Below are 26,244 nucleotides of genomic sequence, written 5' to 3' on the forward strand. Positions count from 1 at the left end.
GGTGCTCTGGGTGGTCCTGGGGACATGGGAAAAGCTTTGACTATGACTATAAAAAACTATGACTATAACTATAGTTTAGTTGACTATAAAAATGACTATAAAAAACTATGAAACAACTCTGTTTCAGTTTTTTCCCAGGGTGAGTTTTAAACAGCAGATTTAGAAGAGCTATAAGGTCTCCTGTAATCATGGTGAGTGTCTCGCTGCTTTGTGAGCAGTCTAAACATGTTCTTTGTGTGAGACCAAGAGACAGGTTCCCTGGCTCATGTCAGGTGTGTTTCCATATATAAATATAAAGCCAAGCTGACATCTGCTCTTAAACTTGCTGAGAAAGGTTCCTCTTCACCCTGGAGACTCAATTACCTTCCAAGCATGGTTCCCCCCACTGCCATACAGCACGCAGCTCCCTCTATACAGGAGGCTTGGATCTTGGAAATGTCACCATCTCTGAACTGCTCTGACGCTCCTCTCCCACCTGGTGCTTGGTCACGGTGTCTATCCTGGGCCCTCAGCTAGAGACAAAGATATACTTTTGCAAGGCAATACACCCACTCTCCTTCTCCACAGCCCTCTGTTCCACTGCTGGGAAAACTTGCTCTCCTCAGAGTGTCTACCAGCACTGCTGCCTTGGCTTGACCCAGCCTTACCCTGAATCTCAACCTTTTGGTTTCAAATGTGTGGGTTGTAGGTATATGGATCCCCAGCACAGAGACTTCTTTACAGCTTTCTCATAGGTACCAACCTGATGGAATCATCACTTCTGAAGTGAAGGGAAGGACCTCCAAAATTATTATCTGAATCTATCCCTCCCCCATCTTTTTTTTTAGTCACCCAGCAGACACTCAGTATCTCATCCTCCCATCTCAACTGGTCATCTTTGGGGTAAGAGAGAAGACACATGTAAGTACCTCACCAATGGGAACAATCAATGACTTCTTTTCAATAATTAGTGGGTTTGGGTCAATGTAGGTCCACAGTCAATGTCAACATTTTCTGTCTGATTAAAGTTTTCTGAGTTCACTGATGCATTTTCTTCTCAGGTTTGACAGTTCATTCTGTGGGGACTCCAGTGCAGACTGTGAAATAGTTAGATTTTCTTTCCCACTTCCACTCTTACCTTATGTCCAGGCATTTTTTCCTCTATTTTTCATTATTTGTTCTACAATGAATATACTGAATTGGGATTGTTGCACATTTGTTCTTTGTTGACATCCATTTGCCCTTTTACCAATGCTTTTTGGTTTTGTCTGGACTGAGCTAGTGACTTTTAGGGCTCTTTTAGCTATTTCTTGACCCATAAAGATGAAATTGTTACCTGGACTTTCTGCAGAGTAAGGCTTGTTTTTTCTCTGACTTTATTTTAAGAAAAGTCTTGTTGGTGCATCCAACAATGCTGAGTAGAGATCCATGTGGGTGCCCAGGTAGCTAACAGAAGAACCTAGTCTGCTTTTTTAACTTTGGGTTTCAGGTTAGGATCACAAACCCAAAATCCTGAATTTCTCAGATGTCTGATTCTGCCAGTGGTCAAACACAGTTATAGGATATCCTGCTTTTCAGCCACCAATCCTAGCAGCACTCACTGCAAAGCTGCTATGGCAGTTATTTAACTTCCAGTAGTCCCTGAGCTGCTCAAGACCACACTTTGTGTAAAAGTGTTTTAAATATTTCATATGTGGATATTAGTTATTACTATGCTGAGCAAGAAGCTGATGTACCCATAGCCAGAGAAAAACTATATTTCATCTGTAATGTATAGAGTATCTATTAATCAGCAATGGTTCCTGAATTGATAGCATGCAGAAGTTAAATATAACCTCATATACATTATTCTACTAAATTCTTTAAATTCTCCTTCTTTTAAGTTACTTTTAGGGAGAAGCTGAGTTACACACTTGATAGAGAAAGTCCATGTTTTTTTTTGTTTATGCAGATAGTAAGACATGCCTTGTCCCTTATGTTTCTTATCAAAGGGAGTGAGTAGATCTGAGAAACACTTGGGTGGGAATGCGGAGAATGAGTTAGGATCTTGATTGTTTTTTCAAGCAGAATCCCAGGGGAAAAAATTTTATTCCATAGATGACATCACATAACAGTATCATATCACTTGGCTGTTGAGCTACAAAACCACTCAAAATGCCTTCCAGGGCTATGGTTTTTTGTAATTAAGCACCATATTCAACATTAAGAAACAGTTTTCCTACCTTAGGATTGAAAAATTTGCAGGATTCCACTGATAATCTTTCTGCACATGACATTTGCAGTGGTTCAAGGCATGGGGCCTTAACTGAGGGACACTAATGTCAAGAAGATGTGGATGATAGAAATATCCTTTCAACTACATCCATCCCTTGCAACCTTTCAGCTTTCATTTGTGAATCCACTGTTGGTTCCTAAGGCAGCAAGTGTGAGTTTAGGATGATCTGGTCTAAGAGCAGAGACTGCAGAACAGGAAATTTCTGTCCACTGGAGCTTTCTATCTCATCTGGAACATCTAGTGCTTCAGTGGGTGGGAAATACTATGGCAATAAGGAGGCAGAGGAGAAGGTCTCTAGCTGCCTACGCTTTTCCCCATAAAAGTACACCAGCCTAGTACAATGATGGGAACAGGGGAGACCTGAATAAAAGAACCACTCTTGGACCTTTTGAACTGCAGAAGCATGGATCTTTGGCTAGGACACCTATTGTATCGAACAGTGAGCAGCTGCTGCCGATATGCAATTGAGACCTGAGGTCTATTTAGAGAAATAATTGCTTTAGTTTCCAAGATGCTCCTGGAAATGGGATCTAAATTTCTTATTATAATCTTACCTGGCAAAATACAGTATGTTCTAAACAATAATTAAAATTCTCAAATGAAAAATTCTCAAAGAAATCAGGTCAGTCTTTCAGGTTTGCAATGGCAAAAAGTAGGAACAAACAATCCTCTTGTAAAAAGGAGAATATTATTTTTGTCCTGTTCTCTCATCAAAGTGAGGAATGAAACACCTGCGCTCATCCTTTCTGGAGTAGTTCTTGGGACTATATTTTTCACTGGGAGTATCTTTCCTTCGAAAGAAAAATGTCAAAACCAAAGAGAAATAATTTGGATACCTTTGTTTTTCCAGCCCACCCCACAGGATATGATACAGAATGCTGTATTGTTTACATTTCTCCAGATTAACTATTTCATTTTGGTAATTCTTTTTTAAGTTGTTCCTTCTTAAATTATTTTAAAGGGATAGTGCTTCTCAAATGCATCTGAAATTACATGAAGTTTTTTAAACTGTGGGCTGCTAGCAGTTTCTTGCATCTTACTGTTAAAGGCCCATGGTCCTTTCTTATGCTGATGATCTTAATAATACTTTTTCAGAATGGCAGAACTGAGAGTGCACACAGTGAGGGAACAAGGTAGGGCCCTAAATGCACAAAATAATCCTTCATATGAGTATAATCTTCTAGTCACTTCCTAAATACTATCTAGTACTGGGAATCAGGACATTGGTTAAGAAGTTGCAAATTCTGAGAATTCATCTCCTGCATTTTATAGTTAAGAATTTCTTCCTTTTTTTCTTGTATTTCACAACAAAAATTTCAAACACTTGCCATCTCCCTTTTAAGTGTGGCAGCAGGACTAATAATCTTTTCTAAGATTCAGCTGAAAACAAACTTTCCTTACACAGCATCCAAGTTTTCAACCAAACATAGATGCTATTACTTGTATATTAAATAAAAATAGATGGCATAGCATTTTAGGACTTCACATTTTACCTTTTTATTTCCTTTTTCCCATCCTGTTCCTACTAGCCCAGATGGTTCAGAACTGAGAACTGCAGGATTAAACCTTCAACAAATTATTTTTTTCCAGAATTTTTACTTTGTTTGAACCTATGTCCTTATAAGTCTTTGTTTTTAAATGAAAATTCCACAGTGACTTCCTAGCAATTCTCTCTTACTCTGAGTATTCACTCAACTTTTTCCAGAAGTATGGATCACTCATTGGTCTCATGGTTCTCTGCTGAAATGAAAGCCTCATGCGTGACTTTTTAAAAAACAGTAGCTTTGATGAGTGAGATAATAAATGTTCAGCCTTTATCTCTTTATCCTCTGGCTGATGCCATGCAAAGATGTGAATATCAAGGAAGAGAGCCAGCTGGGTTTCTGCCCCATACCATAATCGTTCCCTTTGCTATTTATCACACCAAGCACCACAGTACCCTCTTCCTCTGTGAGGAGCCTCCTGATGTGCTGCCAGCTGAACTCTGCTGCTGGCAAGGGGCTTTTGGGGACCACTGTACCATTCATACTCAAAAAATAGCCTCCCACTGCAACACATCTTGTTTCCGTGACACTGTCTTGGGGAAGGACAGTGTCAATTCCCCTTTTGGAATATGGTATCAATGTTCAGTGTCCATGGAGCTTGCCTGTGTTATATCACAAAGCATAATTAAATTATTGGAGAAAGAAAGGGAAACATAAAGAATAATTGATTGCACATTTCTGTGGGCCATCTATTTTCTTTGGAAAGAAAAGAAAAATATCTATTTTTGAGGGAGAATTTCTTTTCATGCCTTACCTGTTTTCCACTAGTGTACACAGATAAGACAGATGGCTCACTGTCCATTTTAAAAATTGCTGGGGAAGAAATTCCTTTTGTGAATGAAGCTAGTCTTCCCAACAACTGAAGAAGTCCAAGCCTAGTTAGGATTTTCCTACTGTACCCAGGTCTCCTTTGCCTGAAGGAGCTGAAAAGAATAAATGTGCAGACAAATACATGTGTAGGTTTCCCTTAACAGCAAAAATTAAAGGGAAACACGGTCTTAAACTAGGCACAGGAACATAATTTACCGGCTCTCTGATCCCTACCTAGGTTGAAAATCTGTTCATTTCCCAGGCATTGAACCTGTTCTCTAATTATTTTTTATTTCCCACACCAATTTTTCCTATCTCAGCCTGTTGGAGTGCATTTCAGGGGTGCCTGCAGGTTTGACAAGTTACATCAGCCAGCAGTGAGAAGTGTGGGTGATCAGCATCTCATAAGTTTGGACCCTTCTAGCAAGACTTTATTGGCTGGAGTCAGGGAGCAGGGGCAAAGCACTTTGCCCACAGCCGGACTCAGAGTTCTCTCTGTTTTGAGCGAGGCAGAGAGGAGCTGACAGGAGGCAGAAAGCCATAAATCCACGCTGTGCTTCACAACCTCAGCAGAAAAATTACACCAGTTTATTTGTGACTTAAAAAGGAAGACTCAAGAGCAGTTAATGTGTAACCAAGCTGATCTATAATTACCCCAAGATTGTGTTTGAAAGCATTTTTAGTGATATAAAATGTAATACCAGTATTACATAAGCACAGCAACAATCATACCGTCTCTAAATGGTTGCATACTGCCTCTTTTGACAGCTGGGGTAGAAAATGGATCACTGGATGGTCATGAAATGAATACTTTCCCTAATCAGAATGGAGAGCTTTATTACCCTTATAATTACTTGTTTAGCAGTCACTTATTATTTTTTTTTAATCCATGAGTAATAAAATGGGCCTGTTTATTAAATAACATTTTAATTGAGAATCATTTTTAACATGGTGCCAAGCTCTTAATGTTTTCTCCTGTGCAATTACTTAGATAAATGCTTGTATTTCTGATAACTCCATTAACTCCATAAGACAAAGAAAGACTTCCCTGGTATAAAGCCCATACAACAGGCTCCCAATGCCTTAGTTCTCTCAAACAGCTATTTTTTAACATATTGCTATAGAATATTGCTTATTTTACTAAACCATTTTCACAGACTCCTGATAGATACTGTGTATTTACAGCTCATTTGAATTCAAATTTAATATTTTTGCTCAGCTAAATTTATTATTGACTGCACTGGAAAGCTTGCATTTAAACATTTTTTTAAAAATTTCACATTTTCATTAAAACACACCTCAGAGGCAATGTTGACAAATTGTTTTGCAAATGTCTGCATACTATTTGGCCATGCATAAAACTTGTTTAAAACATTATGAATGTTGATATAATGTTGAGTAAACATTTTAAGTGTTGATTTCTAAATAGTAATGATCACTCTGAGGAAATGCAAAGGTTTTTCTTTTGTCTCTACGATAAAATCTGGACTTCAGGGGCAGGGGACATTGTTTGATTTTTTTCTCTTTGCTTCGGTTTTTTAAAGTAGGATCAGCATAATCAGGGTGCCTCCTTGTTTACACAGACATACTAGCACAGTTTCTCGTTTTGTCTTGAGACCGAAACCCTCACTCTGGTCAAAAAGAAAGATGTCTGTCCTTTCACTAAGACAGAACATGAGTAAATCAAAGACCCTGTGTTTGTGGAAATAAAGCCCTCTTTGGCCATGCGGGCACTTAGTTTTGGTATAGGTATTGGCCTAATGAAGTACACATTCAGGTAATAGCACAGGGCCTACAGATTCCCTGCCCAGTGCCAGCTGATTTTAGTGAGCCTCTGCAGATTTCTGCTCACCAACATTTTCACTCTTATTCTGTAAATACATATTTTCTGGATTTCCTATTTTGTCCCTAACATTTCTGTACAGGTTAGAGGTTAAAATTGGCCATCCTACATAGCAATACAAATTGTCTAATGAGACTCATTTTCAAAGACGGGCTTGCAGTAAATTTTTCTCTGTCATTTTTAGGATGGTGGACCTTGTGTCCTAGGGATATCTGGAACACTAGCCTTTCTAAAGTCAGTACAATTTTGTTAGGAAATTTAATCAATGTGAGGCATCCCTGTATAAGGGAAACCATTTGTTCTCTGATTTCAACAGAAACCTTTTCTTTGGAATTATTCTACTATGTGGTAGTTACCATTTCTCAGTAAACACTGGATACATAAATTCAGTTTAAACCTAGTTTTGAAGGACAATTGAAGCAAACTAAGGGTTCAAGATGACTTAAATGAGAAACAGAATCTGTTCTGAAATTAACATTTCCATTCACTCACAGGAAAAAAGGGAAAAAAATGAGAAAACCAAATTAATTTGACTGAGGACTGGTCTACAGACCCAACTGATGGCTTGTCTGTATGTCAGATACATTAAGCAATTTGCAAAAATTGAGATGTTTTCCTTGTTTTTTGTGCTCCAGATCTTTATTTGCACAGCTTGTTTCTTTGGGTGTTTTTGGGTTGGGTTCTAGTCAGTCTTGGGTGATCAGTCTCATCATCCCTTTTAACTTTGCTCAAATCTTCTCTGCTTATAGTTATATACTGTACCATGTAGTAGAAGCACTGTACACAATAAAATTACCTTTGATTCTTACAAGAAGAACATCCTTCACCTGGCATTGCTTCCAAGTGAAGCCTTGTCTATATTGATATTTCTGTGTATTTTCTCCCAGTTTATCTCATAACAAAGCAAGGTGGAATTGAATACATATTTTTCATGTGGTTAGAAATGAGATTTGAGATCTGTATCTAGATCCTGGGGCTTCTTTGGCCTTTTTGGATATTCTCTCCAAGACAAAGATGTTCCAGTGTTGAGTTAAAAATGATGATTTGAGAAATTCCCTGGACTGCTGCCATTTAGGGCAAATATTATTGTCTCTGTGATATGCTGGCTAATTTCCAGGAGCATTAAAAGCAGCATTGTATTGTCTCTGATATTGTCAGAGCCCTTTGGAAGCTTTCTAAATTGACCTAGAGGTTTATCAACCTTAGTTTTAGGGGGGAACTGCAGTGTCACTTGAGCACAGAAGCTACAGACAGTTCTGGGCAGTGTTGCTAAATTTCTGAAAACCAAATCCACCAAGGTCATTGCCTGACAAGGGAAACAGCTCTGCTCATGGCTGTCTTATGGTCCTTTTCTTCATCCATTTCAGCTGGGAAACACAACGTGATAATTGATGGTCACTGCCCTGAAATCAACTTTGATAGTTTGGTTTTACCTACAATGTCTGCTTTTCTTTCCTGATAAAACGCAGCAAAAGCTCCTCCTCTCACCCTGCTTCCTGCTCTCCCCACACAGATTTTTATCTGATTGTCCCTGTTACAGTTCTAGGAGACCAAGTTTTAAGTTTCCCCTCTGCCTATGGAGGAGAACCTGTATTTGTAGTAAGAGAGCATGGTCATTTGATTGAGCTGCTGCTGCATTGGTCATTTGGAGCAATGCTGTCTCTGTCTTGCCTATTAAATCCTAACAGCTTTCATCAAGTGGGGAAGAGGCTTGAAGCCAGGTCCTGTAGCTGAGGGCTTTTCCTGACACAATAGAGTGCACAGGAGATGTAGGGATTCAACCAGCAGGGTGCACAAGTAAATCTGGGTTTGCTCAGGCAGAGGAGGGATATCTCTGTGAATGCACAGTGCGCACATGGTCTTTAACTGCTGGCTTGGGGAAAAGAAAAAAAGGGTGCTGACTTACTGGGGAAACATACTGAGGGGCTGCCAGACTGAGGCGGGAGAGGAGTCTTGATTTGAGTCTGGATTGTTCTGCTAAGTTATCTATAAATATAACAGCAACATAAACACCAGTTTAAGACATTTTGTGCATCAGCTTCCTTGACAGTTGGGTCTGAGGCTTGGACCCTGTCTGAGTTGCTTCTTCCTCTCTGAAAAAGCATCCTGATGTGAAGATTGCCTTATCATGACAACCTCAACTCAACTGAGTGTTTGGAGACATTCTTTAGATGAGATAAGTTTCCTTTTTGCATGAAAAAAAAAAAAAAGAAAGAAAAATGAGGAACATTGGTGCACTAAGGATTAATAGAAATTTTTCTTAAACAGTTTTAAAGTCTAAGAGACTGCTACTATGTCTAGCTGCTCTGGTTTCAAGGAGAGAGGCAAACAATGCTTGTCAAACTTGACTCTGAAAAGACACTAGCTTTTTCTGTGGTGGTATCCCTCAGTTTCCATTGCACTGACTTGTCCTATTTTAAATTTGTAATGAAAGAAAAAATTCTAAAGCTGGTAATCATGTGCCTTCCTTGTATAAAAACACATCTTGTTTTTATCATCAGTAACCTGCACTACATAAGAGCTCTGACACATACATTTCAGGATAGATTAGGAATTGCCTGCTCCATTTGCATAACATTAAAATCACTGTCTAGATACACAAAATAAAATGAATACCTTCCTGATTCTCTAGTATGGGCTTGCATGAAAACGATTTTACCCTTTTTTTCATGAAAGCAACAGCCCTTTTCTTTATTTAGTAGATTGGAAGAGTAGGATTTGATAGCTGAGTGAGGGGATACCTATGTAATTCATTTTTCTTGAACAGCATGATTACTGCATTTAAAAAAATATGGGGTACAGGCAGGGGGGAAGTGTTGCAAAAAAGCATATGGAGAATGTGACAGGCTGGCCATATCTGAGTCCCCATCATTCCTTGCAGCTGTCAGAAGCCAACCGCTCATCTTTCCAAACCACAGGCTCATGCTGGTAATGATATGATTTCCTCTATCTTGTGTTTTGTGTTTGTGCTCCAAGAAAAGCAACCCCCTCAAAACTCTACACACTCAGTTAATCAAGATAGCATTGGCTTCTCTCATCCTACTGTAGTGATTCTTGCAGTGGTGGGACAAGGATCTGGGGGCTTCATCTTCTGTCCCAAGCAGTGTTCACTGTCATTCACGTTTTTCTTGATTGCCTTGAGCTTTGTCCTCTTTCTGACTACTAAGTAGCACACTCACAAACTGAAAAAAAAAAGGAAGGGAACTTCATATAATTTGGTTTCATACTAGTATAAAGTATTTATTATTTCACTTTCTTGAGAAGGTAATCTGCATATTACAAGAAAAAAAAATGTAAAGTCAAGATTTTTTTTTTCCAGTTGTTGCGTTTATCATCACTGTTTTGTATTGAGGGCTTTTAAAATCCTGGCTCTGTCAATAAGTGTTGGAAAGAATTGATATCTTACAAAGAGAAGTAAGGCTACATTGGTGTTGAAAGTACTCATGTTCACTGATTTCTTATGATGGGGAATAATTTCCAGTTTATTCTTCAAACAGCCATCTTATAGTCCACATGAAGCCTCCCCCACTATATTACAAGTATAAATTTCAGTCTTTCTATGCCTGTTAAGAACAGGATATTGTTTTTAGCTTTAAGAAACCTTAATCCTGGCTTACTCAAGGCCAGAGAATGAAAACTTCCAAACAACAAAAGAAATGGTAGACTGGGAGGTGTTCCCAGTGAGGAGCAACATGGGTGAGAGCAAATATTCGTGTTTGGAAAAGATATTGTTTCTTTTGGTGGAGGCAGGTTGCAAAGGCCCACTGAATATCAGAGCTTACACTTTGATAGGCAATAAAGATCTTACATTTTGATAGGTCAGAAAGGTCTCAAAAAAACCCTCAGATTCATTTGTTTTAAGCGATGGAATGAATTGTGGATGAAGGTATCTAGGAAAAGATTCTACTTGCTTAAAGGGATAGGACAACAAAATAAACCCTCTATCCATATTCTGAATGATCATGACTGGAGCTTGTCATGATGAAAAATAATTTATGAGAAAGAATTTTGCAGTAATCAAGATACAAGGGGATGAGAACACAGAGTTAGCTGTTAACTGTTGGATGTATAGAAATAGTTCTCAAGTGTTTGAAATAGTCTGAATGTGAAAAACATGAGAGAGTTCTAAGTTCAGGATGGGGATTTGGGGTGACAATGAGAGAAAAGAAGCAGGATGCTGAAGAAGCAGGATGCTGATTTTGCATACTATTATTCAGAAGGAGGTAGTGGTCAGAACCCAAGGGAGAGAAGTGACATCTGGTTTGGCACTGTTGAACTTGGGCTTAGAGAAGTATTCTCAAAGGCATGTTAAAGAAGGCTGAATTTTCAGTTTGAACAGAAATTTACAGAAACTAGACAGTCTGTGAGTATGGAATTGCTAGCTAAAACTTTAATTGGAAAAGTACCTTACATTGTCTTATTTTGGAGAAGTGTGGGATGAAGAGGTCTAGGACAGATCCCAGAAGTCTGCCCAAGAAAAAGGTTAAAGAACAAGTGGAACTTCCAAAGATCATAATGAAACTAGGAGGAGAATCTAAAGTCAGCACTGGTTTTGAAGCCATCAAGACAAAGGGAGATAATGTTAAAGAATGCAGACAGGGCAAGAAGGAAAAGTGTAACAAATTCTGGCTGTTAAATTGGCTGTAAAGTGATCATTAGAGATTTTGACCAGAACAGCTGGGGGTGGTGAAAAGGATATCTCTGTATCCTTGCCCGTACTGATTATACTTCACAGGCATCTGGCTTGGCTACCGTGTAAGACAGAATATTGGGTTAGATGGTCCTCTGATCTGACCGAGTTCAGCTGTTCCCAATTTCAGTGGAGTAAAAGGTGCAGAAACTAGATTAGACACTCTTAGGGTGGAAATGGAATACAGGAAATCTTATCAGTGCTTGCAGACAGTACACTCAATGTGGTCAGATACAAAGGGGAAATGTAGGAGGTAACTAGCCAGGCAAGGGAAGTCAAGAATGGGAGAGCCTGCTGTAGAATTGGCATGGGAACAGGGGAGATGGATTAGCACAAGTAATGAAGGGAGTAAGAATGGGTGTGAGGGAGATTGAGGAAAGATTTGGTGGACAGAGCTCCTGGGGAAACTGGAAGAATTAGAGGAAAATAATTGCAAAATTCCTGTGCCTGTGGGAATGGTGAAGGGAAGTTGCAGGACATATAGGAAGAAAAGTGGTCTGTTGGGAGTGCAGAGGTCACACCAAACCAATATGCAATTGTTACACCTTTGCAAATTATGAACAGAAGTGACAGTGAAGTAAAATTGAAGCCATCTGATATTAAATTATTAATATAAGGATGCAATAGAAGCATTTTTGTGCACACCCAGCTTGCAGTAATTTCGGTCAGGCAGCTGTACGCCATGGTGACCAAGTGCTACAGCTGCCTCAGAATAAGTAAAGAAAACAAAATTCTCTCAGTATTTTGGATTTACCTTTGGGGCTGCCAAATGTGTGCCTCTTCCACTCACACTAGGGGCTGCTGGATAGGTCCCTGTTCCTACACTGCATCAGCAGCAGCCAACTCTCCCCCACTCAACCTCCACCTCCCTTGTCAGTGGGAGACTGGGTGTGTAGATTGCTTAGTCCTGAGTAGTCCCACATAGAGCCCAGAAATCCAGAGTATAAAATGGGTTGGATGGAAGGTATTAACAATTCCCTGGAAAAAGTGTTTTTGGAGACTATTCTTCCCAAATGGTCCCAAATGGTCTAACTGAATTTTGGAAGTCCATGTCACTGTATACTGGCTTTCCTCTGGGCAGTCTGAAAATTCCATCCTGGCCAAAATAGCAAGCTTCTGGCAAATTAATCCTAACAAAAGTGTCTTAATTTGCCACAGAACAGTCAATTTAAACTACTTAAAATACACGGAGATCTTAACTCACTTGAGGGATACAAATGTCAATATATAGTGGTATAAAGGTATCTGATAAACTGGAAGATATTTTCACCTGGCACTACTGGAGATTGGAAAGTGAGGTTCCTCCTCAAAAGCCAAGCTCAGCAGACACGTTCTGACTCTGCTTAACTATTTCTGCAGGAGGAGAGAAATGAGAACCCTAACTACAGTTCTTTAGAGGGTGCAAGTAGCATTTTATTACATTATTCCATTATGCATTTATTCATAAGATAAATTAAAAGCTGTGCATGTTCATGATTTTTTTTCTTGCTTTGCCTTAATGTAGTTAATAATCTGAAGTTACTTGTTTTTTGTAAAGCATTTCTATTCTTAAATTTTTAAATATTATAATGCTTCTAATATTTCTTCATGTTCTGAATTCTTCATGGAAGGAGAGGCACTGAGAGAGTACCCATAAGGGTGGTTAATTTGTTCAGTTTTGTATATTTAAATAGCATTCTTAACTTTTTCCTGATTAATTTTCCCTTGAAATATTACCATTTTCAGTCTGAGATCTACAAGAAAAAATCTCTCTTAGAGTAGACCAAACTAGCCCTTTTATAGCTACCTAGTCTGCCTTTTTGCTTTACTGAAGTGTGGAATCTAGTTATGATTGGGATTTGAGAGTTTTGATTTTATTTTTGGGGGTTTTTTTTGTTTTTTTAAACTAATGCTAACCTGTAGTGGCAACCACAAGAACAACAAAGTCAGGAAAACTTTTTTTGGCAAATGATTTCAAAAAGTATTTCTAAAATAGAAGAAAAATTATGAAACTGCAGATTCTGTGGTTCTGAAATAATGGTCAAATTCTCATCTCCTTTCTTATTTCAAAGTCAGGCTCCATTGCAACCATCAATTGCAAGCAACAGTTAAGACACAGAGCTTGAAGATCACAAAACAGGTCCCAGGATTCCCTGGAAATTTGTAGCTATTTTTCAGACATACACACAGAGAAACACTCCAAGAAGTTAAAAATAACAAAAAAGCAGATAAATTAATGTGGAATATTGACTGCTTCAGCTGAGCTCAGTAAGGACCATTGTTCACTGTCTAAAAAACTGGGTCATATACGTGGATGTGTACTATACTGGCTCAGCAGATGTGAGTGATAGTATTTTTTGAACCTCATATGCAGCATTTTACATGTTCAGTCTGGGTTATATTTTTTAGAACCCTGAGCCCTACAACTGTTGGAGCTAAGCAAGAAAAATGTTCTCATTTGCTATATACCCAATTTTATCCAATTATGAGACAAACTTTTCCTCTATGTAAAAATAAGTACTTATTGATTTAAGAAGAAACAGGCATATTGATCCAAAGGAAAAATACACTGTACATGTTGATCAATATTTACCTTGCAGGACAAAACATCCTGGTATTCACTTCAAGGCATCAATATATACATATTACTGGATGTTTGTGTCATTAAGTCAGGTAACTGGGCTAGATCTCCATCTAACAGCATAAACTCTCTTAATGATTATTTTTCTAGTCAAATATTAGTCTCTAAAGGGAAGAAGGAGTTAGAGAACCAGAAAAAAGAATAATTGTTCACCTCCCTTGAGATAAATAATACTTTTCATTAAACTCAGCTGATGCCTATCAAGAGACACTAGACTGATTATGTAATATAAGCAGTGAGAAATACTCCAGATTCCTCCTAGAAGTTTTTACCTGTATGGAGGTAAAATTGGAAATCTAAGCATAGATATTTGAAGATATTTAGGTGCCTAGTTTATTATTAGTTTGATATCAATTAACTTGTACAAAAAGGAGCTGTTTCCTTTTAATTTCTAAGGATGGGACACAGTTCACATAATTCCTTTAAAAATTCTTTGCTATCCAGGGCTCCTCTCTTTTTCAGCCCTGCTGCAGGCCAGGATCTTCTTCTGTCAAATTCATTGACATAGAGCTAAGCATAAATTATACAAAGATAAACTAATTATAGTGTAATGGGGCAGTCATGGTACACATTTTTTTTCTCTGACATTTCTTTTCTGTCCCATAATAGCTCTAACAGTGGGTTAATCATTTTTATTTAAATGTTTTCTTTATGGTTAATTTCACCCTAATATCACCCATCTCCATCTTGAGTCTCCTGAGGCGCCCTCTATAAAGGACACACCCAGGGAAGGGGCAGGCATGGGACAAAGAGCTGCTGTGACAGTCCCACCTTTAGTATGTATTCTCAATAGGATCATCATAATTACAATGTCTAATACGTGTTTCTTCAGACCCGGATAAATAAGATGACCCTCCCTCCAAAAAGCCTTTATCATAGCCTCATCTTAGGAATGGGCTTGAAAGCTGTGGATCCTTTCAGCATGGCTTTGTCCAGGTGAGGCCCCTCCTAAACCTGCCTGTAGCTGTAATTCATGTATAAATTCTCATCACCTTGTGTCTCATCCTTGTCAGAGACAAACCTATCCTCTCCTGTTCATGTGCATTCAAAATTCTGGGAACATCACTGCCTTAGCACATGGTTTGGGGAGTTTTTATCCACTCCAGGCTCTCCATCTTCAGTTAATCTAATACTTACTTACTGTACTTCTGCTGGAAGAGTCTTGTGTCCCTGACCACTCTTTCCAGCCTGCTCATTCTCTTTTCAAATCAAAATTTTCTTCTTGGAGAGCTGGAAAGGATGTATCTGTATGTTCTACCCTGGATAATTAATTTTCTCCTTTGAACCTGTTTTTATCTGTGGGATAAGAGAAACTATACAAATAATACAAAACCTGATAGCAACTACAGTGAGGCTGCACTTCAGTCCCTGGCCTATTTATTTGCTTGATAGGATCTCACCTCTTCCTTGAGTTCCCTGAGCTGTGTGTAGCTGTTTGTTATCTGTTGTCTGACTAAATATAGGTCATGAACTGTTTGCACACTGCCTCACACGTGATGGGCTCCTAGACCCTGAATGGCATCTGCATTTCATATTGGCATTCAGGTAATTCAAATAACAAATAAAATAATCAATAATCTGAAGTACAGACTTTTAGTAGCCCAAGTGTAAAATACTGCTTATCTGCCAAACAGGCATCCCTTTACCTACATGAAGGGAAGAGATACAGTGTTCCCTACCTCTGCTATGCATCCACTGGAGTAAGCAGCTGTACACTGGGAGTCAGCTGTGCTGCAATCTTCAAGCTACCATCAGTGTTTACATGGCATGGCATTGGTAGGGAGGGGAAGCTGTAGCCATGTCTTCTGTCAGCTGCTGCCCCTTGTCAGACAGATCCAGTTCCAGCCAGCCAGAGCCAAGGCCATCAGCAGCACTGGTGGCAGCACTAGGGAATTGTATGTAAGAAAGCTGTGAGCAAATGTGAGAGAAGGAGCAAATACCAAGACCAGTGAACAAGGAAGAAGGGGTGCTCCAGGTGCTGGAGCAGAGGTTCCCCAACAGCCCAGGGAGAAGATCATGGCAAAGCATGATCTTGAAGGCCACGGAGTATCTCAGTGGAGCAGATATCCACCCTGAAGATCAAGGAGGACCCTATGCCACAGCAGGTGAATGTGCCCCAAAAGAAGTTGCATCTCGTGGAGAGATCATGCTGAAGCAGGCTCCTGGCAGGATATGAAATGCAGTCCAGGGAGAGGAGCACACACTGGAGCAGGTTTTCTGACAGGAATTGTGACCCCATGGGGTAACAAATCTGATGCAATCCACTCCTGAAAGACTGCAACCCTTGGGAAAAATCCATGTTGGAGCAGTAGATGAAGTGAAGTCCCTCCCATGAGAGGGACTCCATGGAGCAGGGGAACAGTGTGATGAAAAAGGTGTGGCAAAAATGAAGTGTTAAGAGCTGACTACAAACCTCATTCCTCAAACTTCTGCAGCACTCAGCGGGGAGGACACGGAAGCATTAGAATTGAAGCTGAGCCTAGCAAGAAAGCAATGGAGGGAGGTAGATTTTAGGTGTTTTTGTTGTTGTTTGGGGTTTGTGTTTTTTGTTTTTTTTTTGGGGGGGGGGGTTTCCTATTCTTCTCTGTTGTTAATTGGCTATGAAACAAATTCATTTCCCCAAGCTGAGTCTCTTTCCCCATCATGGTAGTCAGTGAGTGAGCTCTGGGTCCTTACCTTGACCCATGACTTTTTTCTTGGTATTTTTTCCCCCTGTCCTGCTGAGGAAGGGGAGCCAGGATCTATCTTGGTGATCACCTGGCAGCCAGCCAACGTTAATCCATCACAAGCTCATAGCTGGCTTGTCATCTGGCCAGCTCAATGTGAAGGCAGAGAAGGTTCTGCCTGCCCTGCAGACATGCCCTCATAATGGATTCCTTTACCACAATTTCTGAAATTCTCAAAATGTTTATGGTGTTCTCTGAATACCCTTGTGAAATAAAGAAGTGTTAACATTGCCATTTCTCCAAGGAACTATGGTACAAAGACACTGAATGGTTCACTTAAAACTGCACAGTGAATTCTATCCAATCCTCTTGCTTGGAATGCAGCAGTGGTCTCCAGAGCTTGCTTTATCTCTGTTAGTAATAGAAGACATCTCCTTCTTGGATTCCTTAACAGAAACTCTGAACTGCTATTAAATACAAAAGGTTTTGAACAAGTGATAGAGATCACAATGGTACTCGTACCACAATGGCACTCTGACCACCTACCTGCTATCAGTAACTATAAATAAAATAATCCAGAGACATGTACCCTCTCAGCTATATTGCAATACATTGGATTAGGAAGCCATGAAGATAATCTTACTTAAAATAGGTTTGTTTTTCTAGCCTCAAGATATTTCTCATAAGTGCAGGAGGTATCAGAAATTATAATTAATCTCTAACTATGCACATGAGCAACATCCTGAGCCAGGTGGGGCCTGTAGAAGATCGCAGATCTCACGGACACCAGAGCTTTTTTCTAGGGCCAAACAAATGTACTTATAAAGCTGAATTAAACTTTTTCATACAAATGTTCAGTGAAAGCAAATCTGTCACAGAATGAGTACAAGATCCACTAAAAGGTGAATATTCTTGCCATTTTTGGACAGTTCACAAACAACCACATGTGATTCACATAAGCAAATAAAACAACTGAATATTGAAACAGCAGGCAATGCAATTGTTCAGAGATTTTCACTAAATATATATCAGTAGTAAGTTAACTTAACTTAAAAAATTAGGATTTGTTACTGAAGATTTTGTGTGCAGTGATGTTGAATCAATCCTTCAAATATTAGCAGTGCTGTTAATAGTTTACTTTCTGAAAATTGACAGTAACATACTTCTGAATCTTTCTAATCTGACTTCATTAGAGATCTGTGACTTGAAAAAATAGACAAGAGACCTTAAAAGATGGATTTAAAAGAAAATGAAAAAGTAAATCTCTATGATCAGTATGTCAGTTCATTAACACAACTCTTCATTGCTTTCTGTTTCTTAGTAGAGAGCACTGAAGTTACAGCAGAGTTGTATCTTTTCACCTTTGCCAGAAAATCCACCGGATTTTTAAAGATTTTTTATCTGCCCATATAAATTTTTAGGGGGTAATCATAAGAGTAGCTGAGGAAGAAGGTGAAGTGTCCATTTGCCAACCAACTACCATTCTTCCTAATTAAGCCGAGATTAAGGCCATGCAAAAATGGACTTATATCTTTTTCCTACTTCCAGTTACTTTCTCATGTAGGTATAATTTTGGCAGTAGTCCCTCAAGAGAAATGTTAGTCAGCCCTTACACAACTCTATTAGTGGAGAAATGCCTGATTAACAATGCTGTTCTTGGAATAGATCCAGTGTCTGACTGGGTTCAGGAGCATCTTCATCTCTGCCTGGGTAGTACATAAGTCATAAACACTGTGATCTTCATCTTGTAAACAGACAGCTCTAGCACCTCCATGTAATATATATTTTTAAAAAAGGGCAAAAGGTATACAAACCAAACACTTTGATCCTCAGATGCAATGGATGGCCAAAGGAACTGTGTGATAAACCCTCTTAATTCAGCTCCTTTTGTATAGATTACTTTTACTGCACTTTTCTGAGAAGAAAATTAGTTGAGAAATTTAAGCTGAAGTACAGCCTTAACTGTACAAGTTTGGAAGGGATCAGTAACAGAAAAGTTAACAGGAGACAACATTTTTCTTTTTAAATTTGTATGTATATTTAATGGTCTCTGAAAAACAGATTATTGCCTTTTTTTTATCCCAGGCTCCTTAGATCATCTCATCCACCCCCGTTGCTGAAGAAGGGTCAGCCAGAGCAGGTTACCCAGGACCAAATCCAGCTGGGTTTTGAATATCTGTACAGTTGGAGACTCCACAACCTCTCTGGTAAACGTGTTCAAATGTTTGAACACTCAGAGTAAAAAAAGTACTTCTTTGCTTTCAGGTGAAATTTCCTTCACCTCTTTTGTCTTGTCCTAGCAGTGAGAACCATTGAGGAGAACCTGGCTGCTTCTTCTCCCTTTTTCCCATCATGTATTTAGATATGAATATCCCTTTGGGCTGTCTATTTCTGAGGCTAGACAGCCCCAGCTCTCCCAGCCTTTCCTCATAGGAGAGGTGTTCTAGTCCCTTCATTGTCTTTCTTGCCCTGGGTTGGACACTGCATGTTTTCCCTCATGTCTGATTGAAGAGTTCTGGAAACCTTGCAGATACATACTTGAAACATACTACTAGGTACATACTCTACATAAATTACTGGGGTCCTCTTCTGAGGCATTTTAAGAAAAAGAAATATCAAATCATTTTATGTTTGTAATTCTGAACAAAGCACTTCTGTTCTTAGTTTTGTTAGAAATCTAGAGTAACTATTGCACTTCAGTAGCTGTCTCCAGATGTAAATGGATGTTGAATTTTCAATATGTTGAATATGTTCTATGTAAAGTTAGTTGCAAAAAAAGAAGCATAAACTAAACTTTTCATTTAAAATAGCTGAAGCAGCAAAATTTTGTCCATAGGCCATAGAGGGTATTTCAAAATAGAGAGACTGAATTTTGGTTTCAGTTACATTAGACTAAATCCTACATGCCATGTTTCTATATGCAAAGTCATTGATGGGTAGTCTTCAAAGCAAAAAGTGTCACTCCTGCAAGCCTGGTTTTATTCTAGCTGAGGGTGCTGTTGGTGACAGCAGTGTCTCAGTCCTTTGTAGTCAGAACTTTCCTATTGTAGAAAGAAATTGTGTCCTGCTGTCTTCCTTTGACACCGAGGTATTGCTGTATGTAACCAAGTCCCTGACAAAACTGATTAGCCTGTCATCAAGACTGCCCCATCTTACTCAACAGACTGGGCAATTCATGTTGCCTGGGAAGCTAACAGCTTGTGATAAAGTGACACCAATTACCTAGCACCTTTGTGCACTGCCTAAAGATAAACAGCAATAACTAGAGTGTGTCAATCCTATGAAATGGAATGGTGGTGTGCCTGGTTCCTATCTCCATCATACTTGTCCTGTAGGCAGACCCAAAGGCCAATTGTTCTTCCAACAGATTCTTCAGGTTACAAAAGCCATCTGAGTGAAAATGCCAGAGATCAACCAGCAAAACAAGGAGATAACAAGTTGGATGTGAATGAGATTTCCTGAGTTTGTTCTTAGCTTTGGTCCAGATGCAGCTATGAGCAGAAAGTTTTAGAAAGGATGCTTTTTGAACAGTGATATGACAGAATGTGTGGGACTGATGATGTCTCTGGTATGTCCCTTCCCAAGTGTTTTGTGCATGTGTAAATGGATGTGTGTATATGCACACCCATAACTAGAGCATTTGATTATCATAAATTATAAATCCATGAAAACTTGAGATTGTCCTGGTTGAAGAGCAATTGTGATTCAGCTTCATGGTTACACATCAGTCAATCAACAGACATACAATATGCACCTCTCCTTGATGCCAGAAGTGTCTGTAGTCATACGAATTCAGCCTATTACATTTCCTTAATATAAAATATTCTTCTACATTAAAGAAAAAAAAAGGAGAAAACAAACAAAAAAATCCACAAACAAACCCCCTTCTCTTCCCATACACTATTCCTTAAAAGGAAAGAAGTTAACAAAACCACTGATTACAAACTGTTATATACAAACTTTCACCTACACACAGATTAAAATCTCACATAGCTGATCATGTCAGCCACGTTTCCTTGCATTGTTACAGCAATTACTTATCTCATGTTGGTGTTAGTGTCTATAAGGCATAAAGAGATTCTCTAGCCTCTCAGTAAGCAGCTCACAAAGAAAGAGTGGAGAGGCTGAGGTGCAGAAAACCATTTGAGGGGGGCTTTCGAATCTTACACAGGTGACTAAACAGTAGAATGGTAGAAATTAGTGGAAAAATACACAGCCTGGAGAGAGAAAGGGACTTGTAGTTGAGTTCAGGGAGGTCAGTTGGTGAAAGAAATTATGTAGGGAAAAAAAGTCTGAAATGCTTATATATAAATGAGCTACTTGAATTGTGGGAGAGATCAAGTAAAGGACAGTGGGAAGCCAGCATAAATTGGGAGAAAGGTGAGTAAGTATGTTGTAACAGAGCCTGAGGAGTCAGCACAGCAAGGAAGAGAGGAAAATTACATGAACAGATTGATGGGAAAGAAAGAAGATCTTGGTGGGGATATTTTCTATTTATATGTCCACAGCACAGGTGGTATTTCCTGTGATGTGTAAGGAGAGGAGAATGTGGAATTTTGAGATGCTTTTGAGGTAAAAGCATTAGAGCTCTGCTGAGAGGTCAGAGTTCTTTTCTAAAGCTAAAAATCTGAGACTACAGTTTAATGGATCAAATGTTTTATTCTAAACAAAAGTCTATTAAATGTTAGACATTATGTGCAATTGGAGCAGTGATCTGTATTTACTAAGTAATATTCAAATACTTGCCAATCAACTACTTAGTGTGAGGTCCATGATATTTTTAAGTATTTCTGGCACTCCAAACTATGAAGAGCCCTCTGAGAGGAAACTAGTCCAGTGGGGGATTTCTCAGGGTGAGGGAACTAGTTACTATAAGGACTGTGAAATGAGCTGGTCACACTTAGCATTATGGTAGAATGGTTCATGGGAGATTTCTGGCTGTAGAATACAACATCCATTACCCTTTTGTACCTCTGAAAAATCACCAAGCTTCTGATAAATCTTCAGCATCCTCATCTTGATCAGAAATTCTGTATTCCAAACTGAATGAGAACTTCTCACCCAACCAGTTCAGGATCCCACAAGCAAACCCTCTGAATAATTAGAACTAAAATAAAAATTTTGTGACAGAAAGCCAAGAGAAACACCTGCCTGGCACACTCCAGCTGTTGCACCTAATATGCATGCTCTGTGTTTAACACTTTTTTATTGATTCTCAATTTGCAAATCTTTTCTGTTGTACTTTTATATTTAATCATCAGCACCTGCCTGGTAATGGACTGAAGCAGCATGAGCGTGGCATGCTGTCCATTTTGAGGATTCAGGCTGGTAAGACTGCTGCAGGAAAGCAATAAATGGGAAGTGGCAATATACAGCAGTAGAAACACAGTAGCTCCTGCAATACAAATTACTATTTGTATTTAAAAATAAATCTGAAAGAAACCATTCATTGTGCAGTCTTGTTAGATGCTTCCCACAATAAATCTAGCAATGGAAAAGCCTCTTTGGCAGATATCAACTGCTGTAAGATTTAGCTGGCAGTGAATTAGACGACTCTAAGGCCACTCTTTTTTTGTTTTTTCTCTACATTGCTCTCCCTTTACAGCCCACTTTGGCTCATCCTAAATTCCCACTAATGTCACTGGAAATACCGCAAGGGGAGGATTGTAGAATCTGACTCCTCAGGCAAATACCTGAGTGTGCATCTGCAAGTATCCCTCAAGAGATCTGTTTGAACAAGCTCTGGGCTTGGGGCACTGCACCGGGACAGTGAAGGTCTCTTCACACTGGCCACTGCTGCTTGCCCAGCAAGGAGCTTGCTGCACCTGACAGAGCTGGGACCAGTGAGCTCAGTGCTGCCGTGCTGTGCTGCTGGTCACTCTCCAGGGTGCCGGTGGTAAAAGGATTTTTCCCAACATCTACTGAGTATAGAGAGCTCCTACGAGCTGTTAACAAACCTAAACACAGTGAATAGCAGAAGATCACATCTCACAAGATTCAGCTTTAACAGGCTCAGCTCACACATGTCTAGCGACTCAATTTTGACCTCAAAACTTTGTCAAGTATTTAATGGGACATGGCTTGTGCAGTGTAAAATCTGCCTTTAAAAATATATGCCAATCAGTTCCCCCTTGGTGTGCTGGAGCACACAGACCCTGTGCCAGCTGGAGCACAGGAGAGCAGCAAATAGCTCCTGAGAGCCATTCCCCAGTGGAGTGTCAGTCCTTTTACTTTGAAACATCCAAACGCACATATCTGTGGAAAGTTGCTGAGTTCCCTTGAGTTAACCAGCTTCTGCTTTTGAAGGTGTCTGGTGAAGCTCTTCCTGCCTGTATTCCCGGTCCTGCTGAGGATGAGCTCTTTGTGAATTGCTGGAGAAAAGTACTAACTGCAAGGCACATGGTGGCACCTTTTTCTGGATCTTTTGTAAATCTCTTTCTTTCTTTTTACTACCTCGGAGTGCCAGGTGTTCTACTCATCAAATGCTCTTGATTCCCTGTATGCAAACCTGCTGGAAGACATGGGGTTCTTCTGGAATAAATATGAGAATTTGCCTCTGAGTTTCAACCCTACCAGATCCATAAAGTCTACTTATAAGTTACAATAAAAGGAGGGTTCTGCATCTCTTTAGAGATGCAGTGTGAAAAATCAAAAACTTGAGAAGCCCCAGGTCTCATCTTACACATACCCAGATACTATCCCAGTTTGTGAAGCACAAAGCAGTCACATCTGCAGAACTTCTCTGAGGGAAGGAGTGCCTGAAATAAATCTCCGGGTACAGTCTTACTATTTCTGTTTTTAAAAAAAGTCCAACTTACCCTCGGAGACCTAATTTTGTTCTATAGTACAAACTTTTAGGAAGTAGTAAACAGTTTCTGTTTCAAAAAGCTTGCATTCTAAGCTCCTGATCTTTCCAATGCCTACTTGCTTAGCTTTCTTTTTTTTTTTTTTTTTTTTTTTAATCCATGAGATTACACACATGCATAAAGCTATGCCTAAACTTTTGTCATATGAGAGCAAAGATAAAGGTAGGATGTGAGAAAGGAAGTATTTGTTATCCACATCTTGAGGATGAGGAACTGAAGCACAGCAAAAAATTAGATCCTCATCCTCCACAGAGTGTAAATGTGCTTAATTCTTAGGCATGAGTAATTTCCATCAGGTTTGACGTGCCCTCCGGACTGAAGAGTTAGGTCTGGGTTTCAGCTACTGTCTCTGCCACCGATTTTAAGTAAGTTACTTAAGTTCTGCTGCGGCGGTTAAATTCAAGCGCACAAAAAGCGCGGGACGCGTTTTGCACGGGATGGGAAAGACTAGGTTGAAGTAAAGAAGGATGATCTGACCCCTTTGCTCGGGAGGTGGATGCCTGCAGCTGACGGTGTGTGACTCTGAGCCCTATCGCTGTGCCTGGTAGCTGTCAGCCGTGCGGGGACACCCGAGTCCCGGCACCGCAGGAGTCCGGCCCCGGGAGCCTCCGTGGGGCGGCGCGGAGCCCGGCCCCTCTCCCGCGCTTCCAGCGGTGCGCAGCCGGCGGGGCGCCCCGGGAGCAGGTACCGCAGGTGAATGTCCCTGCGTGCCCAGGGCCGCCGCTCGCCCGCCGCCGTCCCGAGCCCCGGCGGGGCAGGGGGGGGCGGGGGCGCGCGGGTGCGGAGCGGGCGGCGGCCGCGCGGGGCGGAGGGCGGGAGGCGAGCGGGAGCGGGAGCGGCGGGGGAGGGACCGGGCGCGGAGCCGCCGCCCGCGGGGCAGCGCCGGCACATGGAGCGGCGCCAGCCGCCGCCACAGCTGCCGCCCGCCCCGGCCCCGGCGTAGCAGGTACCGCGGGGCGGGGGGTCCCGGGCGGGCACCGGCTCCAGCCCCCGGGGCGAGCGGGGCGTCAGCCCCGGCGGCTGCGGGGCGCGGGCGAGCAGGGGCCGCGCGGAGCCGGGGCTGCCGCGGAGAAGTTGCCGGGCGCGTAAAGTGGGAGACTGCGGAGCCCGGTCATCCCATCCCATCCAATCCCACCCCATCTCTTTCTTCCCGTCCCACACGCCTTTTTTTTTTTTTTTTTTTTTTTTTTTTAATTTGAAAACACTGAGCCGAATATACACCTCGGGTGTAATCCAGGCGTTTTAGAGTGCTTCCTTAAAATTTCAGAGATGAGTAGCCATGAGGAGCTGCCCGAGATGGGGTGTTCATTGATTCAAATGCGGATTGGTCTGCGTTCTCGTGTCAGCTGCAGCACTTAGGTTCAGTCAAAGCCCGCGTTCCGAGTGCTTGCGCCTGTAGTTTGCAGAGGGGAGGCAGATACGGAGGTCGTAAAAACTATTAGGAAATTGTAAAATTATCAGCCCCAGTGCGCTTGAGGGGAACGGCCTTAGAGAAGTTGCTGACTTCCGAGTAGCGGTGGCACCAGAAGTTTTTCTCCTTGCCGTACAGCCTGTCACAGCTGGAGGGTTTTTTTCACCTTGCTCCGCAAAGTTACCCTCTCTGTGAAGGGACGGTTTCGCTCCGCTGTCGTTGCTAAAGAAGATGCACTTAGTTAGAAACTGTGTGTGTGAAGAAATGAGTTCCCACTGCAGCAGTCGGTTCTAAGGAAACTTTTAATTTTGTGCTTCAAGAAACCTGATTACTTCTTGGATTGCTTTTCTACCTTGGTTTAGAAGGTATGGTAACACTGCCAGATATTGTAAAAAGCATTCTGCTTCCAAAATTGTTAAAAGTTAATAATACTGTGTCAGAAAATTTTGTAGTGTATGATTGCAAATTATTTCAAAAAAGTGATGTTTTGTGGGATGCGGGAATTTTTAGACCAGGATGGCCACTGGCTTAAAGTATTGAAATTGTTGTAGAAGAATATAATGTAATTTCTTTTTACTTTTTCTTTCTATCTTTTTCCTTTTCTTTTTTTTTTCCTTTCACTTAGTGCAAGAGGTATTTTCAAGGACTTTGTGTAGAGATTAGAACTTATGACTTAGAGCTTCTTGACTACGTATTTTTCTTTCTGATATCTGGATGCTACCAAGGTTACATCGATATGCATTTACTGTCCAGATGTCCAAACCTTACTCAAATTAAATAAACTAGGAATATAATCCTAGGTATATTTTGTGCATACACATTAATAACCCATTTTCTAGACTTAAATAGTTTAGTTTAAAAATTCGAAGCTGTGTGCATTGTAAGGTCCAAACCCTTTAAAAGACACGCTTTGTTAGTTTCAGTTGACTGCTCACATCAGTTGTAACTCACACACCCTGCAGTACCATGGAGTATGACTCGCTGTTAAACGTTGTAAATTATCATTGAAATGTAACGAAAAAGCATATTGATGTGTTGCATTTAGAAGTAAGTACTAAAATTTCTTTCAAATACTTGGAAATAATTTATCTGAATCAGCTAAGCAGGGGTGTGTTCTGAGTGGCTTGTGGCACTGCTCTCTCACCTTGCTAGTGAATTGCATAGCTTAAGGTTTCTATTTCTTAGTGAAATAGAAAAATGAAGGATGTAATGCCTTTAGCTTCTGAATTTTTGGAACAAAATTTTTGTACTTAGGTAACTTTATTTATTCTTTGTTCTCTTCGTTACTGAGGGAAAATGTAAGTCCAAAAAGTGCTAATGGTTTTGACCATGTTACTATGAAAATTCCCCGTTCATGGGTTAATATAACAGCTGACACAGTAGTTGATACTATGTCTCTTTTCTAAAAGGTTTTATTGCTCCGATGTTAGGCTTCTTTCTAACATTGGCATGGTCTGCTTTGATTTTAACTCATGTTGGTCAAAAAACTGAATAAAAACCACAAGATATGCTGCTTGGAGTGCATTATATGCCCACCTCC

At 40.3% G+C, this 26,244-nt stretch overlaps 1 protein-coding gene across 7 annotated transcripts in view; it reads left to right on the forward strand.

Moving 5' to 3' along the window:
- Nucleotides 1–24,177: 24,177 nt before the first annotated feature.
- IKZF1 (IKAROS family zinc finger 1) overlaps nucleotides 24,178–26,244 on the forward strand; it is a 68,636-nt gene continuing 66,569 nt past the window's right edge. For all 7 annotated transcript variants that reach the window (XM_064705565.1, XM_064705560.1, XM_064705563.1 and 4 more), the window contains exon 1: nucleotides 24,178–24,239. The gene's annotated coding sequence lies outside the window, so the exon portion shown is untranslated. The remainder of the gene's footprint in view (nucleotides 24,240–26,244) is intronic.

This window comes from Zonotrichia leucophrys, chromosome 2, assembly GCF_028769735.1.
Source record: "Zonotrichia leucophrys gambelii isolate GWCS_2022_RI chromosome 2, RI_Zleu_2.0, whole genome shotgun sequence".
NCBI classification, from domain to species: Eukaryota; Metazoa; Chordata; class Aves; order Passeriformes; family Passerellidae; genus Zonotrichia; species Zonotrichia leucophrys.